Here is a 16237-nt window from a genome sequence, read left to right as displayed (position 1 = left end):
TGGAACATGGTGAAAGCATGAGATCCTGGTATTCCGAAGTTTACCGGTTTATCCACGACCCGTTCTAACGTGGTCATGTGGCGTCTTTGAATTCATAGGGACCGACCATTCATCAGGAGAGAGGCCCAAACTTGAAACATGAAAGAAGTGAAACTATAGCTACATTGTTGGTGTATCATGCCTCTTTCAGTTTCTACCCCTATCTCTCTCATTTGGTGTGTGGTATACATCCATAATCACTCTTGCTTTCCATGCTCCTGGTACTCCTGTGAACATGTCTCTTTCATCTATTTCGTTTATTTTAGATAGAAAGAATCTCACTTGGAATGTGAATCGTTTGAGGGTGTGTGCATGAATCAAGTAGAACCAGTATTCAAGACGAAAAATAATCCAATGAGGACGTTTGTATGATTTGTCAAAATGAGGCATACTTTTAGTGGATGTTAAATCGAGCATATTACTAGTTAAAAATGAAACATACTTTAAGATGGATCACATTTTTTTACTTGTTAAAATCAATAATATTACAAGTTAAAATGAAACATACTTTAAGGTGGATCACATTTTTTTACTTTGTTAAAATCGATCATATTACAAGTTAAAATGAAACATACTTTAAGGTGGATCACATTTTTTTACTTGCCAGAAAGGAGAAAAAAAGAAATAAACAAACTTCAAGCTTCAAGGTATGTAAGTTATGTCTATGAACATGTTTCACAACATAAATATCTTATTATTAGCAAAGTGTTTACATGTTCATTGACTTTTAACAAAAATGAGGAAGGTTATTGGTACATACAAGCCCATTGTAAAATGTGTTTATTTTGATGATATCAAAAATCAAACATATGGGTAGTGGTGCACAAAAAACCCGAACCCGGACCCGAAAATAAAACCCGGAACCGGGTATTATAAAACCCGGGTTTTTTATACCCGAACCCGACCCTACCCATAGGTTAGGGGTTGGGTATGCATTTCTGTTATAAAACCCGAACCCAGAACCGGGTTTTTTCAATACCCGGTTTGGGTTTCCCAATACCCTGTTCAGGTTTTTTCGTTTTTTTTGTTTTTGTGTTTTTTCGAGTTTTGTACCTTGGTAACAGCTATATAGCCGTTAGAAAGTGTATTATGATCATTTGTTTGGTTTACATTGTATCTATATACCCTATAAAAGGGGTCTTTGATGACGAACAATAAACGAAGACGATCAAGTTATTCGAAGCTATCTATGTTCATCATCGTATTCGATCCGGTTCAATGATTATTTAGGTGTCATGTATTTCTATGTTTTATGAAATAAAAAGATTTTGCATTTTATATTTCTATGATTTATCCAAAAAAAAATGAATACCCGTGGCACACCCGATCCAAACCCGAACCCGACCCGATCCATACCCGACCCTACCCGAACCCTACCCGAACCCGGGTATATAGGGTATACATTTTTATATAAAACCCGGACCCGACCCGGGTATTGTCAATACCCGATTTTGTAGAACCCGATCGTACCCGAACCCGGTTCCATACCCGAAACCGGGTATTCAGAAAACCCGATTTGTACACCACTACATATGAGTTAAGTGTTATTGTAAAACATACATAGGGTGCCACACACACGACATTTTTTAGGCTACATTTTGACACAATATTGTTTTCCTGCTCAAACTAAAAGTGCTTCCTATCTCGGATAGAGCGGACCGGTTAGCTTATATGGATCAAAAATTGGTGTCGGTATATAAATAGATTTTGACACAATATTGTTTTCCTGCTCAAACTACATTTTGACACAATATTATAACCCGAACGAACACCACTTCTCATATCGCATCTAGGGTTTGTTCCCTACTCTACCATCTGCATATTTCATTCGATCCAGCCTTTTTTTTTTTTCAATCAAAAGGTTTCTAATTTTGATACTAAAAATCAACTAAATCCATATGGCTTCATTCTTCCTCGCAGTGGCGTCTCTGAGAATTTACGTACCCTGTTCGAGATTGAAAAAATGTGCCCTTCTGTTATGTTTTGTTATTATTTAAAAAAGATTAAATCAGTATTGGGCTTAGTAAACCTAATTCCAAGTGGGCTAAATTCTAAACCATAAAAAATGATTTGTAAATTGGCCTATATTGAAAGTGATATGTGTTTACTATTTAAAAAAATAACATATACGTATCGGATTTTTTTAAAATCGCATGCCCCTCAAAATCGTGGGCCTTGTACGGAGGTCCTCCCCGTACACCATCAAAGCCTCCCATGCTTCCTCGGCTTTTATTTCTCTCTTCTAACCACTTATCACTGATTTTTGTTAATATTCATTAATGGTTCGATTATATTATTCGATTTCAACAGATTAGATTGTTTATGTATGATTTATTACAATATGAAGAAGCACAAAATCTGCTAACGTACTGCGTAATGTAATTTTAGCCACTTGGTATCTCTCGGATAAATGTTAGTATACAAGTTCGTAGCTTATAGTTCTTTCGATTGAACTTTCTATTATACAAATGCATAAAGTTGTGTTATTCGGATTAGGGTATATTACAAAGTAGTTTATGGTGCTTATTGAGAATTTGAGATTCTTTGAAATAATGCGAAGTTAAATTGTCTAATGTTGTTTTGTATTGTTCCAATTCAGCAGTGTTCTGATCAGATTTTCACAAACTGGGCGGATTTGACATAGAATAATAAATTAGGCCAGGTCAGTTTTGTTTTTTAAATGTTCATTTTATTTTTATTTAGGTTTATGTTTTGAAGAACAAGGATCTTGCTGAACGGTTTATGTTTTCGAGAAAGGTTGGTCTACTATTAACATATCCAAATTTCAACATTTTTACTCTTATTTTTAGGTTTTGTTATTTATAAATTTTTATATGTATATTGGGTCTGGCATTAAATATCCAAAGTTCATTGATGCATCAGATCTACTAAAGGAAACCACGTATAGCATGTGTTGTTAGTAGATTCGGCATACTTATGGTTGTGGGCTTGATGAAATTGGGGAAAGGGTAAACATTGAATTTCAATTTGAATTGATAAAGACAGTTTTTTCATGCAGACCAAGTGTTTGCCGAAATGTCTCTAACAAAATTTACTCATTGCTACAAGAACAAAAATAACAAAGGTTTTAAAGTGAACTTTTACCACTTTTCAACTTAAATATTAAGGAGTTTGGAGTGCACAGCTCTTATATTAGTCGGAATAAGTTTGACTTGGTTTGAGTTGTTACCCTTCGAATTGTGTAACTATGTGATATTAGGTGTATAATAATTCATTTAATGTGTTGTCTTTTATGGGGATGGATTCTCAACTTATTTCCAAATGTTTTATAACTACATACATCAACATAAGATGGCCATGGTCTCAAGTTTTCCATAAGGTTAGTAAATATCTCACACAATGTGTTGAAAAGAAAAAAAAAACATTTTCTTTGTATTTTTAAGACTATATATTATTAATTTTACATCCTGTCAAGTAATTTTTTCTTAAACCGTTAGACATAAAACAAGTTCATTGGCGTTGCAGATTTAGAAGTCACAACTCGGCTGTAAACAATTTGTATGATGTGGTGGTAAGAATCAAGAACTCTTTCATGATGACATCATCTACTCTTTTACCTTTCACAAACTTCAGTTTTGGGTTCCTTAATTTCTTTTGTATAAATTACACTAGTTTTTTTTAACGTCCAACATAAGAATCGCCGGGTACTCCGTACGCGGCACCCATTGGCTGAAAGGTAGCCCGCGGCAGCCCAACCTGCACGCACAGAGCCCCTAGCCCACCATGCCACCAGTTCCGGGGGAAACCCGACCCTGCACCCGCCCAAGAGCACGACAATGCAAAGCCAGTAAAACCCGGGTGGATCAGGAATCGAACTCGAGACCATTCGGTCAGGAGTCTTCCCTCATTTCCATAACCACTGAGCTATAAGCCCAGGGTTTAAATTACACTATTACGGGGAAGAAACGAACAGTTCAAAAGTCACCCAAAAGTGTAATCTTATAGTAATGTTGACACGCTTAACTATTAACAATAACTTCAAATTCTGCGAAAAAGCGTTTGAATGTTATCCGCTTGGCCTTTGACAATTACAGAGGTTGTCTATAATTTACAAAAGCTTCATTTTGAGACATATGTAGCTCATGACAAAAATATTGACCCATAACAACAAATGATCATGGCAAAGAAACATAGTAACAATTATAGAGTTGCTTTAACAATTTTTTTGTGTACCTCCTCCAAGGGTGAAGTGGCAGGTCGTATATTGTTTGCAAAATGGGTCAGGTTGCAGCTTATGTACTGTTGCTTAGACTTCCTGTCAATTGTTGGTAATAGGTCTTTTGTTGGTAATATCTAACATTGCAACATGCATTTTGCTTCAGCAGGTTGCGTTTTGAATGTTGCTAACTGGTCAAACAATGGATCCAATTTTGTTTAGATTGTAGCTTCATACCGTGCATTTCACTCGTCGTTGATCCTCATGCGCTCATTCCCTTTCCAAATCGCCGCCGACTCAACAGTTGCCCAAGATCTAACCAAAGTCACATTTGGCCGTCGATTCTTCTCCAACGGAAGTCCAACGGCGTTGCCACTTAACACCACTACTACCAAAGGTTGTAGGGAGTGGAAGTACAGGGTGATTAGAGAAGATTGATAGAAAGTTAGTTGGCCGCAGACCAGAGAAGACTTGATGGAGCTTAACCAAAGCTAATGGAACAGAAGTTGTAAAGAACATGATGAAGTCATAAAAACAAGATTCTTTCATTTAGTCTAGAAATGATTTGTTATTTAGTTTTTTGTTATGAAATTTTTTATAGTAGTCTACTGATGTGCGTGAAGTGTGTTATATTTTAGATGTATATTTTAAGCCCTTTTTACACTTTTAGCCAAGTTTTAAATTTATAAAACACGATATTCACTAACACTAAACACACATATGGGCAAGTGTAACACCCCAAAAACGGGTTTGGTAATCAAACCACGTTAATACTAAAAGACGGCTAAGGAACCGTTAGTGGTAAAATTTAGCCAGAAATTATTAGGATTATTATATGATTAAATCCAATATTTAATAAAAAGAGAAAAAGAATGCGTTTGGAAATAAAGTTTATAGAAGGCCCGAGCTAACGGGACTTAAACTAAACTCAGTCATAGATTCCCAAAAACCCACTAATTTAATTAGGAATGTTTAACCTAGTTAATAAGTGGGGAATATTGTTAGAAATAAGTAGGTTGTGCCCTACTTAATTAACTAACCCAAATTAGAGGGGCCAATATTGTTAAAATTGAAACTTATATTATTGGTTTTAATTAAAAATAAAACCAAAACACCTCAAATGAGATGTCTGGTCGTACAAGAAACACAGGGGGCGACACAGGCTCCCCTTCAAGCCCTAGTTCCACTAAAAATTGATCAATTGGATGTTCAATTCAGTCCCAAATCAAGTTCTAAACACGAATTAGTGATCACCTCACTGAAGGGATCATAAGGTATGCAAAATTCTAGTATTTTGATTCATCTCAAGTTCTAGGTTAATTGTGAAAAACTGAAATTGAGCTTGATTGTGTCATGCATGAATGAAATTAGAAGAGATATGGTGTCTAGGGATGAACCCTAGGTGAAATGTTGTTAAAAGATTTCATGTTAATTATAGAGTTCATAATCACCATTGTAGGTGATTAATGAACTTGAAGAAAACTTGATAAACCCTAGAATTATGATCTTACTCTAGCATAATCTGAATTCAAGAGTAAATTTCAGAAATATGAATGTTAAGACTTGTGTAAAATTTTCTAATCGAAGTTAATTTATATGATAATTACAAGTCATAAACTTGGTTTTGATGATATAAAAATCTGACCCGCTAGGTGTTTGATGAAACGCCTAAGTGAGGATTAAAATGCTAAAAGTTGGGTAAAAACGCAGATTTGATTATTATAAATAATTATGCGTTAAAGCTTATGAAAAATGGGTTTTAGATGATTTAATGAAATTAATGTTGTATTGGTGTTTATAAACACCATACTAACTTGTATAAAGGAACTACTTGAACAAAAGGGGAAAATTGTTAAGAGTTCATACTTGGTTTGAAGTGGGTCTTGACATAAGAATTAAACTCATAATTTATGATTTAGTTCAATAAGAAAGTAGTCAAAGATTCATAAGGTGTGAAAGTCATGATTTAGAATGACTAATCTAACTACCTTGTGAATGATGAATGAAAGTAGGCGCTTAACAAGCTAGGTGAAGCTTGGGATGGAAGCGGGTCGATCGAAGCAAGTGAGTAAAGAAAAGCGTAATTCGGATGCAAGGTAAGTGAAACTTACACCTTTCGTAGAATAATTAGTTATTCTATAAGTTTTAAATTCGATAAGAACAATATTGGGAAATATGGATTCCCGACGCAATTGATACAAGTCGGGGCATATGCAATATTTGGTAAAAACCATGATGAAGGGTAAACATTGGAAAATGGTAATATAGCTGTAAATGATAAGCATAAAATGAATCTGGAAATGTTACCGTATGGAGTAACTCATAATAAGGAAAGGGATAAAATGGTAATTTAGTCGTGTGCCGACAAATATAAGTAAAAGTAATAAGACACCTTACGGCGTAAGCCGAAATGGGGTTAAATAACGAAATGGTATATATATATGTAAATATATACCATTCTAAATTTAAATGCAAAATGTTTGGTCGTTTAGACCAAACGGGTCAAAGGGTGACTTGTAGTGCCATTTGACCAATGACGACTAATAAGTATGTGTCAAGACTTATGCTTACAGGATAATAATGGTTTATGGATTAAAATGCTACGAATTAGCATATTATAGCGGCAAGGTATCGAAACGGGTCAATAAATTGACCCGAGCCAGGTACGCGTAATTATAGTTGTGGATAATATACTTTATGGCCATATATGTGGTGAAAGCCCTTCATAGTAAATGAGGGGCTAATGTTGACCAAAGTGCCCTTGAAGGGTAAATAAGGCAAACAACCCATAAACGTTGTTTAGGAACTTATATTAAGATCTTGAAATCTTTAGACGCGTTTGAAAATAGTAGGTATAAACTGTCAAGGGTTAAATGCCTTAAAATACGTATTGTTGCAAAATAGCGTATTTGAGGGGTAAAACTCGGAATAGATAGTCTATTACATTAAACTCACCACATTCATAGTTGTGGTGGAAAAACTAATCAAAATAAACTGGTGGGATTATGAGGCATAGAAGAAATGAGCGAAATAGGGCTTAAAAGGACATAAATGTCCTTAACAGGTCAAAATAAGCACTTGAACATAAATGGGTTTAGAATGTGTAAAAACCCATGATTTGAGCCTTGTACAATAGGAAACAATCACAATGTTATGTTTACAAAAGAAGTAGGGACCGCAGACAGGTTGTTAGATGAAATCACAAAGGGGTCAAAAGTTGGTAAAAAGGGTAATAAGCCGAAGAGTTAAAAGTCTTAAATTTTGATAATCCGGACGCTGGATTTTAACTCCAAATGATGGAGGATCAAGTTACAAGCACGTAGGAAGAAACGGTAGATCAAACGGACAAACGGATTAAACGTTATGAACGTTGCCGTTTTAGAAAACGGCAAACTTGGAGAATTCTGCAGAGGCCACCGTAAATTACGGTAGTTACCGTAATTTACGGTAGGCCATATAACTTTACGCCATGAACCTCCTGATTTACGGTGGAGGAATAAACATTCAGGGGCTACCGTAAATTACGGTAGCCACCGTAATTTACGGTGGACCCTGAACAAAAATGTATTTTTGATCAGTTTTGTTTCCCAGACTCGTTTAGATACATATTAAATCCCGTATGACTAAAACATTTCATGTTTTTATGAAATGTAGGTACTTTTTGGATGCCGGAAGACGATCAAGCTCAACGAAGGACCGAAGACGATATAGTTACATGCTTCCGCATTTTGCCACGTTGTAAATTTTAAACAACAAATTTCGATCACGTTATGTAGAATAAATTATAAATTGTAAAAGTTTTAATAAACCCGAATTTTTGTAATATGAGTTGTCTTAGTTACACAACTAATTGTTGGTAATTACATACAAAATCGTTAATTAGTAACTAGGGTGTTACAGCAAGTGCACCCATCATGGAAGTAGTATAGTGTTGGTAAGATACCGAGGTCGTCCAAGGACACAAGAGCTTTTAATACCGGTTTATCCTCAACGTCTAACCAAATCAAAATGTTAGAAAAGATTTTTAAACTAAGAAAAATAAAACTAACTAAATGCTGAAAAATAAAAATAAAAGTAAAAACAGATAGACAAGATGAATCACTTGGATCCGACTCGTGTATTAGTATAACCTTTGATTATTTTCGCACTTTTGCACTTGTTTAAGAGATTGTCTTAGTTATTGTAGTAGGCCCCTCTTTTGAAGGTGACGTTACCCTCAACCCAGTAGTTTGAGTCAACAAGGATACAATCCTAAAGGGTCGGATTATTGGAAGATAATGAATTAAGTTATTAATGCAAATTATGATAGGCCCCTCTTTTGGAGGTGACGTTACCCTCGACTAAGTAGTCTGAGTCAGCAGGGATACAGTCCTAAATAGCCGGGTTATAGTATTAATAGTAGTTAACTTATGAGGGGTCAAAGAGTTTGGATCCCCGCCATCCAATACCTATGGGCATTGAAGGAGATCCTACTAAATTTGACCCAGGTCCCTTGCAGGACCTCTAAACGCTAAACAAGGGCAAGACCCTTACCAAACCGTTCCCTTAACCCCCGACCAGGTAGCCAACATACCTCCATATAGACCGTGGAGATATGAATGGTGAAAATCTTTTATTTTATATAGACAGTAAAATAATGCCAAGACACCACGGACAAACGATAAGGAAGAATCACCTTCAACATAAGCAACTAGTTATTAAAGTCATTAATACAAAACCAAATAAAAAGTGCAAAAGATTAAAAATAAAAAGTATTATACTAAACACTTGTCTTCACAAAGTGATGTAAGAGACTTAGGCGAACATGGCCTTGATTGTCAAGAACTCTTACGATCAATCTTGGATCCCGAGACGACTCACACACTCTATGATGGACAATGGATGATAGTGGTGGATGATGGTGTTATGGTGGTGGTGGGTGGTGGATGAAGTGTGAGAGAGGTGATGTGCCAAGGGATGAGTTGCAATGAAACCAAGCACTCCTATTTATAGGCTGAACAGAAGGCTGGGCACGGCCCCGTGTCCGCTGGGCATGGCCCCGTGCCTGTCTGACACTCTCTCTCTTCATTAATTGTAATTCGCAATTACAATTAATGCGCCTGCAGTACTTTCGCCACGCCCCCGTGTTCACTGGGCACGGCCCCGTGGTGGGCAATAGAAGCTTCTATAGGTTTGTCTTTTCTGCTGCTTCTTGGGCACGGCCCCGTGCTGGCTGAGCACGGGGCGTGTTCAGTCTTCTGCCTTCTCTATTTTGCTTGGGAGGATGCTGTCGAGGGGTCGGGCAATCCACTTATGTTCCTTTTCTTGTATTTATGTTAGATTTAGCTGCCTTTTTGCTTCTTTTGTTAATTTGAGCTCATTTAATCCTGAAAATATAAAAGGAAGACAAAAACACTCTTTTTCCAACATTAATACTTAAAAAGGGTTAGTTTATGCCTCATTTGATGTAATTTATATGTTGCATTTTACACACATCAAATAATATTCACGACACTTTAAATACTTATTTAGCACTTTAACGGATCAGTATCCAACCGAACAACCGGACTTTACCCGAAACACAAAAATATTGTCATTTACATTGTTTCTCTTTTTCTGAGCTAGTTAGGGTCCCCGAATACCCTAACACCCGTTATAATTTACAGCACACTAGTAAATAATTTTAAATCTCTAACTAACTAACTAAGACTTAATCAATTAGTTAGAAATCAACTATGGAACCCCCCCCCCCATAACTGAACTCGGTTAGTAATAGGGGACAAACACTTACAACTTGATTATTTTAATCCCCCCATGCCTTATATCAAGGTGACACAAGAACCCTTGGGTAATTAGATAGAATGGGATTATAAATATGTCTTATGGATTCATTAACATTTCACAACCACATTTAGAAAATCAAACTCCTCTCTCTCATTCCTCTCGAATCTCGGCCGAGAACCAAGCCCCACATCCATCCATTTTTCGATTTTCATCTTGCAAGTTCAAGCTTATACAAGTGTGAAGGATCTCATACGAGGAAGCCCGGTGCTTGCGGATTGCCAAGGACCTCTCTACGGCGCTTTTAACCACTCGTTTTTCGACTAGTTTCTTCCCTAGCCTCGAGCTAGTAGTAAGCGACTCTAAACACCTTCTTGAACTATTCTAAAGTGTTTAATAAGAATTTTTTCGGTTGAAAATCATGAACATACAAGATCAAAGTCTAAAAGTCTACTTAAATGATGAACAAGATGGTTAATAGATGAATAATAATGTAAAGCTTGTGAAACTAGTTTTGTTATGATTATTTATTGTTGTTGATTGCTAGTGTTGGAATGGATCGTCATCAAACCACGCTAGATCATGTTCATGGAACATGAACTAGCCTTATGTTAAGTCGTAAAGTTATTAGATGACGAACCCTTTCAAACATAAACATGAACTTGTGTAAAAACAATTTTTCTCATGAAATGGAGTTCTAAACTAGTAGATCTAAGGATCTACAAGTGGTATTTTCGAAAAACCAAGTGTAAGGTGAAATCATATTTTTAAAACCGGATCTTTCCTAAACAAAGGTGATTTTTGTGAACACACAAGTGTGTAGACACTTGTGTAACAAAAAGTTTTAACGGATAATTATTTTTGTAATTTTTGACAAGAAGTTGTAAAGATGTATCTTCTTTAAAAACAAGATTCACAAGAAACCGAGTTTATTTATAAAAAGGTCTACTAAAAATATGGGGAAAGTTACTACATATCTTACACAAACCACAAGTTCATGTGTTTTGCGATTTATATCTATTTTGACTATTTTGATGATGAAACATTGTTGGTTAATGTTGGGAACATTGTTGATTGAATCTTTAAAAGAAAATGATACGCTTTAAAAGCGTGGCCACCTCCAGTTACAGGGGAAACTCTGGCGAAATTTTTCCAAAAATCTAACACTTGTAAATATTTTTATCACAAGTGTTATGAATATAATTTTTAACTTGTTTTCCCAAATAACTTTCGCCACGATTTTTATTACGAAACTTCCAAGTGTCGGAGGTGGGATTTTCACAAGATAAAACTTGCTAAAATATATATTTAGTATATATTTTACATAACATCACTTGTGAGATTTTTATGATTACTTTGTGAACTACGTAAATATTATTTTTAGGGTAAAAACAATATTACTGAATATTAACGGCTCCAAAATAATACGAACGCCTTCATAATATCTAAGTTACACCGGTATTATTAATAGTACCACCCGAACTTTACAACGTAACTTACGTATTTTCTGAAAATACTATTGAACACGTATTTTGATAAAAGTATTATTTTGGGAAAATTATATGTAATAAAATATAATATTTTTGGGAAAAATATTTATATTTTGGAGAAAGAATTAGAATATATTATAAGTGACACTTAATAATATATTTCGAAGTTATACGAACGCACATGTATTAAAACCTCCATCCTTGGGAAGGAATGTGTATACCAAATAATTACGAAGTGTAAACACGAAATAGTTGCCTAACTATTTCCCAAAGACATTAAACCTTAAGCTAAGGCACGGCCGTTCGTCTAATAGAAGTTAGTACGTGTAGGTCGTCGCACAGCAGATTGTCTGGGAGATACTTTTTAGAGACGCACTTTGGTGAGTTCATGTCCCCCTTTTCTCTTAATTGTTTTTCAGTTTTCTAAACTGCGGGGGTGAAATACATGTTACTATGATTACGAGTACTTTTACATGGTATGGTTAGCGTAAGGAGGATTATTACTTAGATCATGTGAGTGGGTAGGCGGGAACTGAAGGCCATTAGTCCTCATTGTAGGACCGAGGGACAGTAGCGGTAGATCTATCTGGGTGTAGCGAGCCCAGCCCCAGGCCCAACAGTACGGACCTCGGGGTGACTTTGTACCCAACGCAAAAATCTGCTAGGTTTGAGTCTTCCTACTGCACATCACACATATCAATGGCCTTGCAAACCATTGGTGATCTCTTTATTTCCTTATTTGCTACATACCAGGGATTTTATACATACAAAGGTTTTACTTACTCACTACACATGAACTCTCTCAACATTTTTGTTGATTTTTTTTCCAACTTACATGTATTTCAGGGAACTAAAGATCTGGCACGGTATACTACGCTGCGTTAGAGTATGGGATCATCCACGTTTAGGGATTGCGACTTTTACCTGGACGAGTCGCAAGTCTTAAACGGTGTTTATTTTAAGTTTGATGTTGTGTCTTTCAAACAATGTTTTTTATGTTATCAGGTTGTAATTTCCGTTGCATGTGTCAACACTTTGAGACAATGTTGTTACTTTTATTTTTAAGACTTTAATGGATGATTCTGCATGGTTTTATTTTCATATAGATTTGTTGTGATTAAGCTACGGTATTAAGAAGTCACACCAAATTAACCCACGCTTCCACAAAGCCAGGGTGTGACAATTCACCGGAGCTTCCTTTTTTGCCGAGATCCCTGCTCGCTTAAGGACATCATACGGCACATATCGAACTAAATCATGTCCATATTTAAAGTCCGGTAATTCTTTGCAATGTACTGCATGCTCCCCAAAAGAATCCAAGCAACACTTCCGACATACAGGACACATGTCATCAACCGGGAAAAGGGGTATCATTAAACGGTACTTGAGGATAGCCCGGTATTCCACAGCCGACATACAGTGCCCTAAACCTTCGATGGGAACGACAGACATGAAATCCTGAGCACTGGGGCTCGCAAACACTCAAACACGGCTCGCTGGCGAGGGGGAAGGGTAAACTTCTCTTCAACCGTCTTGACGATTTTGCCATATAACGCATCGCCAGAATTTTCTGAGCTTTAATGGGGGCGGTGTCTTTAATGTAGAAACCGCCAAGATCAAGATCGGGAAGAGAACTATGCAGATTGTCCAATGCACCCTTGTAATCATAGTCCAACAGCTCTCCCCCACATTCGCGAAGGATGTGGTCTTGAAGAACCCAAGATTTGGCCCTTGAAGCCACAAAAGCGTAGGAAGAGGCATCCTCAGCTGAGCAAATCCCAAGCCCCCCAAAACGTGTCGGGAGGGAAGCTAACCTCCATTGTAGGTCCCTGAAAAAGGCACCCCCACAAACAACAATGTCCTCGATCGCATTCCGAAGCCCCTTGTCAAAAACAGAGACGACTTCCCCAACATAAGAAGGCTGAGACGTTCTAAGCCCAAACAGCAGTTTAGCAACCCCCATACACGAACGAAGTAGGAGGAGTTCGCTCTGAGGGTCCTTAAGGCGTTTGAGGCATCCCATCAGCTCAACCGCACATTTGGCTCTATTGAGGGCCAAACCACTAATAAACTGCCCATCTCTACTGACAGCACCACCCAAGAGTTTTACACCATGCATCGGCCTACCAATCTCCCGCGGAAATAAACCCTCCTGAGTCTTCACCCCGTCGCATGTAGGCCAAAAAACTTCAGTTTTTTTAATGTTGAGAAGGAGGCCCAAGGAGGGGCCCTCCACTCTAATGATGTCTAAAGCCTTGGCAACCTGAGTAGCATCTCCAATAATGGTCCCATCATCCAGGTACCAGGCGTGAAAAAGAAGCTTACAACGATCTCTGATTCGGAGAACAAGAGGGTGTAAAACAAGGGCAAAAAGAAGAGGCCCTAAAGGATCCCCTTGCTGAACCCCCGCGGAAGACCAAATATAATCATTCCCCACATAAAGCCTAGCTGGTTGCCCGTATAAAAAATCAACCCAAGCAGAGATGGATGGACACATTTTCCTTACCTCATTTAAAAGAGCAGTTCTATCCACAAGGTTAAAGGCATTCGAGAAATCGACGGTAAGCATAGCCAACGACCTGTCTCGGTGGTGCGCATTTAAGAGCCTGTTCGCACTATGAAGAACCGCCTCAGCCCCGTTTGGAACCCCGACCCCAAACTGAAAGTCGCCAAGATATTTGGCCATATCCTTCCCCACCCCCTTCATCGCTACCTTGGAGATCACTCTCCTCCAGATCGAACCCACTGCAATAGGTCTAATCCCATTATCGGGCTTGAGAAGGGGCGTAAGAGGAGCAGATGCAACAAACTCCGCCAAAACCTCGGACACCCCCTCACAAAAATAGGTTAACCACAGCTGAAATCGCCCTGAGTAGGTTAACCGCAATCACAGACCCTTCACCACAAAGGGCGTCCAAAAGGTGTTGAGCCCTCAAACCATCTCTCCCACATGACGTCCCTTTCGGGAAGGATTTGATACACCCAAGCACACTGTCGGTCTCCGCTACAAGGTGAGGTTCTGACGGAAGGAAAGCGGGCATGGTCGGAGGGGGCATGCACGGGTGTTTATCCACGAGAGCCTTCATAGTTTTCTTATCATGTGGCGCGACCCCAGAAGAACAAAGGACCTTAACTGCAGCGGTAAAATGACCATCGACAACCTTAAGTAAACACTGCTTGACATTAGAACTCACATCCTCACTTTTTTTTTCCAGACATTTTCTAAAACCCTCCGGACCCTCCTTCACAGGTTGAGCAAACAAAGACTGAATGAGATTGCCAAACCCCTCACGGTCACCCCATTGGGACAACGCCCGCTGTATACCGAGACATTGACCATTTTTCCTGTTGCCCGACCTCTTATCCTGGCGGCTAACTGGCGTAAATACACGCAAGGTACACCGAGGTAATAGCAGAAGTCGAATCCATGCATCAACCGAATCAGGCATAGCCACCACATTATCCAAAGCTGTGGTTAAAGCTTGGGCAAACGCCATGCGACAACTAAAGGGGATGCTCTTAACAGTTTTAATAGGAAGAGAGAAAACTCGGTCAAGTAGAGCAACATCAACACATACCTCTCTAGATGGGGAAACCTCCGATACTGTACACGGTCTAGGGACACCCACAATAAAACCCATTTCACCCACTTCCGTTGGCACAAACCGAACAACCCGATCTTCATGGTGACACCCCCGCCGGAAAGAATGAAGGCACATGCACTCCCAACATAACCATTGTTCAGACAACCTAAGGGCTTCACAAACAGAGGTAAAAAGATTAGGGTCTTCAGCAATGGCACGCCTCAAATTATCTTTCCTATCATCCGAACCAAAATGGTGACGTTTAATATGAGTCATAAGCCTTGGGATCCCCTTAGACCCAGCAACCCCATCGGGGCAAAAAGAAACCCCTTGAAGGGGCAAGGCCAAAAACCATTTGACATGGCCCAAAAGAAAAATGGAAATGAGAACAACTTCAACAAGACACTTAGGCAATGTCTCCAACCCAAAACAAGAAGAAAAAACGGAACTAGGACTCACACCCGACGGTTCAAAGGCTTTTTGAACCCGGGCTCATTGAAAATTTACTCCGAGCATTTCATCGAACACCTTGTGGGCGCAAACCCCACAAGGAAACGAGCACCCCACCTCTCTCTATAATACGAAACGAAACTAGGAAAAAAAAGATCGAAGTGGAATTGAAAAGGAGATTGCTGATCGAAATGGAACATCTAATTGGATTTTTAAGCTATGAATATGATATCAAAGTTTAGAAAAATGTTGATGCTGAATTCGTACGAAAATATGCATTCTTTATGTTTCACGAAAAAACGAAATGAGATCGGAAAAACAGAGATTGAATTCATACAGAGATCGAGAAAGAGGGTTTACTAGTGATCAAACATTAGGGATTTGGTGGAGATTGAGAAAGAGGGTTTATTTACGTGTTAATCATGTCGAGGTGATAGTTTAACGGATTGACAGATTGCATTGTTCAATTTGAATAGCGAAAACGGCCCATATTTTTATTCGTATTAAAAACATTAATCCTAACCCATATACACTTAAAAGCATGTACCCTGAACACGACTAGTTATACCCATTTATCTAAACGTGTGAGACAAGTTAACATATAACTAAACATGTTAACAGGGTTAGTAAGTTCTAAAAATATGGGTTAAAAACGTTGAGGGGTCAACTTCTTCAACTAACCGAGTTAAACAAGTCAACCCAAACACAACTGGTTTAACTAAACAAATCAACCCGAA

The 16237-nt window shown here is 38.1% G+C and overlaps 1 long non-coding RNA gene across 1 annotated transcript; it reads left to right on the top strand.

Annotated features, from left to right (window-relative positions):
* Positions 1–5367: 5367 nt before the first annotated feature.
* On the top strand, positions 5368–8022 carry LOC110927616. Its single transcript, XR_002585769.2, has 3 exons — positions 5368–5490; positions 6229–6312; positions 7871–8022. It is a non-coding gene; the product is annotated as an uncharacterized LOC110927616 (long non-coding RNA).
* Positions 8023–16237: the final 8215 nt, after the last annotated feature.

This window comes from Helianthus annuus, chromosome 3 (genome assembly GCF_002127325.2).
Source record: "Helianthus annuus cultivar XRQ/B chromosome 3, HanXRQr2.0-SUNRISE, whole genome shotgun sequence".
Taxonomy (NCBI): domain Eukaryota; kingdom Viridiplantae; phylum Streptophyta; class Magnoliopsida; order Asterales; family Asteraceae; genus Helianthus; species Helianthus annuus.
The sequence above is the reverse complement of the archived record's forward strand: the minus strand, read 5'-3'. Positions and strand labels throughout refer to the sequence as shown.